Raw genomic sequence first — 3848 nt, forward strand, 5'->3', positions numbered from 1 at the left:
ATACATTGGGGTTGGAGCCATACAAATTCTCCACTGAATTAATCCCTTTTACAACGCAATCTGACTGTTTACACGACTTCACTGTGAGGCCCAACTCTATTCACATGGAATCACCTACGATCAACCATACCACAAACTATGGTTCACCTGAGAACAGGGAGCTGTGAATATCACGTAACAATCCTATGCCGGAGCAGCAGTACTTTAACCTTTCACCTTGATCCACGCAGCAGCACAAAGCGGCGAAATGTGGGCGAGTAGCGGTCGTTGCAGCACCTACAATGTTCTCACGCGTTTACAAAAATTTGCAAACTAAGCAGTCTGGCATTCTGATTATCAGAACGCGGGAAACTTCCCCATCAAAGCCCTGAAATTCCGGCAGATTTCAATGTGAGGTGCAACCGTTCACTACTCTGGCCAAGCCAATTTGACTCAAAAGCACGACAGTGCGTGCTGGACTAGTCAAACGTAAAACGGCCGACTCAGGACGAGTAAGTTCACCCTCGTCACCCAGATATGTCTCAGACGATATGCAGTTCTACTGTCGGTACAGTTGGAAACTGCCATAGGCTCTTAGCCCACCACAGACCACCAGTCCCATCCACTGGGGAAAGACCTGAAGCTCTCCACCAGGGGAGCCCCAGAAGATGAAGTCCTCAGAAGAATCACCACCACCTTCCACCATGCCTTGGTACAGGAGCCAAATTAGCAGAACCGAAATCGCCTCCACATTGCACAAACCAGTCGAACTACACTCTACTCTCTGAATATTCCCTCTTGAGTGTCCTGTTGACCATGTAGGTGACACAGACACAGCAAACCTCTACTTTGCATATTCTGAGAGGAGCCGCTGACTCCAAATCTCTTTTCTATGAAAAACTGCTTTAGACTAGGGACGCGTCCTTCTCAGGTAAGCATGGCAATGTTTTGGCATAAACCATCTACATAGACGCGACCACAGTCTCTCATTTACATAGTGATCTAATCTTTCTGGGCCGATGATTCCGAGTTTCTGAAAGAAGGCTGTTAAGCTTCCCAGACAGTCGTGCCTGTGAAATATACGTTTTTCCCGCTCAGTAAAAGGTCCTGCCGACTTCACTGCAAAAGGAGGGGGGAGGGTGTTATGGTTACAGTCCTACCTCCACTAGACACATGCGCCAGCCACTCTGACTCTATTGTCCCAGCTTCTAACATAAGTTCTCTGACTTTCCCACCATTTGCACAAAAGCTCAGTTTACAACAATCTCTCTTAAATGGCTTCCTCCGCTACTGGCCCAGGTAAAATGTTTTGTGAACTGGCGCCCTACTGTCCGTTCCTAAGCGGAAGGAGGAGACTGCTTTGGCCAGATATCCCTCTGCAGTCTGCAGGTGAGGACCACTGAACACCGTTCGCAGAATCACTCAGCGGCCAAGCATTTGTGGCCCCAAGTCATCTCGTTCCCTTTTCTCGGTCGCCTCTGCTATGCCCCCCCCCCCCCTTCCCTTCCCGCAGATACAAGCTCTCGAGCTCGATACTGGTTACACCTGCAGTTACAAGAACATTCTGCCCATAATTTTTTCATGTAGAAAACGTTATTAACAACCCACAGCAAATGTAGTCTGGGAGAAAACTGAGTTCACGTGTTAAAATATGAATGTTAATCCGACCTACAATGTTGTTAGTTAAAGTGAGAGAGGGGCGTGCCACCTGTCAGTACCACTAGTGACCCACCCCGGTTTCGCATGTGTAGTATTATGTATGGCCTGGAGATCTGCAGCATGCAGACTTACCTGGCGTAGCGATAATAAACTTATACACTAACCTTCCTCGTGACTCGGATAGTCTGTTAGTGAAAACTGTACCAGAATCCATAGTAGTTCTTTAGGTCCAACATACATAGTCACCATAGTATCGAATGCCACTTGGTTTCTTCAATTCCATGGTTGAACACCAACTTCAATAAAACTGAAATGTTAAAACGTTACATTACTACATACAGTTTTCTTTTGCATTTGATCAAATCTGATGGACTATTGACAAACTTGGGTACAGGTCCAGATAAGAGAAGTCAGTACTTAATTCTGCTGTAGTTACATTCGAAATTTGTTAATTATTTCTCATTGTTGCATCATAATTTTCACAATAGGAAGTTTCAGCCAACCAACATGAATCATTTAAAGATGTACAAACACGGATTTTAAAATTCCTTGTTAAGACATTATTAGGGAATAACTTCCATTCTACTAGAGGGGGCTGTACAAGGTAAAAACTGTGAGAGAAGACAAAAATTGGAATACATACAACAAATTATAGAGGACGTAGCATAAAACTGCGACTCTGAGATGAAGAAGTTGTCTTGAGAGAGGAACTCTTGCAGGGCCGCTTCAAACCAGTCGTAAGATTGAGGACTATAAAAAATACAAGCGATCTAAATCATGCAATATTAATTGCTGTGAGCAGAAAAATCTTGGTTTCATGTTACACTAGAGAACCAGGCAGTGCAATTATTCGAGAAGATCCTATCTGAAATTTTTATTCATCACAGCGTAAGTGGGATGATTCACTAAAAAATGTTACTCCTCTCTCACTGTTTCGTGCCAACAGAATTTGGTAAGTGATACAAAAGTGACCAGGACGTTTAATCAAAATATCATTATATTTTCAAAGAACGAATACCTTCATTGAAAATAAGAAAACGAGAGTCGTAAGATAGGAGTAATTTTCTTAAACTAATTAGCAAAAACACGACTTCATGTTGACTCATGTTTTAGAGTTGTTTACTGCAGAGCTTACGCAATATGAAATTGTTGCAACCCCATGCAATCATGAAAAATGTTACCAATTTGCTATATATAGAAAGAAAGCTAACAACCGCCGGAGTGTAGTTTTTCACGGTTCAGATACTGTATGTTAGTACTAAACTCAAAATTTTCCTTTCTGTTGGGCCTGAAGCGCGTAATAGGTCGAAGAACGACAGATTAAGTAAATTCTTCCAAGCTTTTGCTGCTTTTTCATTGACACTTTTTTTAAGTCGTCTCGTGTCTATCACGATGAGATTTTTTCGGCATTCTTGCAATTTTCAGTTGGTTCTACAACGATCGTACTGTTTTTCGTAAAAATGTGCAATACAATTATATTGATTATGTCTACAGCATAATATAGAATTCTATGGCTTACGTATGTCAGTACTGTATTACATATTGCATCCTGAAGCAGATATTAGTAACTTTGATAATAGAATTTATACAGCGCTTATATATGTTTAGCAGTTTTCTCCAGTAATCCTTATATTTTTACAATGAATTTTGTTCACGAAAAGCAGCTCGGTACGGCAGTTTTTTCCGTTTTCCAGTGATCATGCAGTTATGGCATGCTATTCTGTTAAGTGTACGATAGACTTTTACTACTTATGTTTATAGCACAACATAGAATGTTATGGCTTACGTATATGGTTCAAATGGCTCTGAGCACTATGGGACTCAACTGCTGTGGTCATAAGTCCCCTAGAACTTAGAACTACTTAAACCTAACTAACCTAAGGACATCACACACATCCATGCCCGAGGCAGGATTCGAACCTGCGACCGCAGCGGTCGTGCGGTTCCAGACTGTAGCGCCTTTAACCACTCGGCCACTCCGGCCGGCGCCTACGTATATGTTAGTAGTTATTTGTCGTACTTTTTAGATGTTATGACGCATTTTACGTACTGCATGCTGGAGCGTATTTTTATTGTATATTATATTTATAATCACAGTTATAATATTTATTACCACCGTGAAAATACGATGGAACTTTGTACAGTTATGTTGGGCAGTGTCTTTACTGTGTCTGTCCATCGGTTCACTTCGCTCTTTTCAGTTTAGAGCA

At 41.9% G+C, this 3848-nt stretch overlaps 1 non-coding gene across 1 annotated transcript; it reads right to left on the reverse strand.

Moving 5' to 3' along the window:
• Nucleotides 1–3537: 3537 nt before the first annotated feature.
• On the reverse strand, nt 3538–3621 carry Trnas-gga (transfer RNA serine (anticodon GGA)). The gene is given in 2 exon segments: nt 3538–3572; nt 3582–3621. It is a non-coding gene; the product is annotated as a tRNA-Ser (tRNA).
• Between the last annotated feature and the right edge of the window lie 227 nt (nt 3622–3848).

The sequence above is a fragment of the Schistocerca serialis genome, chromosome 1 (assembly GCF_023864345.2).
Source record: "Schistocerca serialis cubense isolate TAMUIC-IGC-003099 chromosome 1, iqSchSeri2.2, whole genome shotgun sequence".
NCBI lineage: Eukaryota > Metazoa > Arthropoda > Insecta > Orthoptera > Acrididae > Schistocerca > Schistocerca serialis.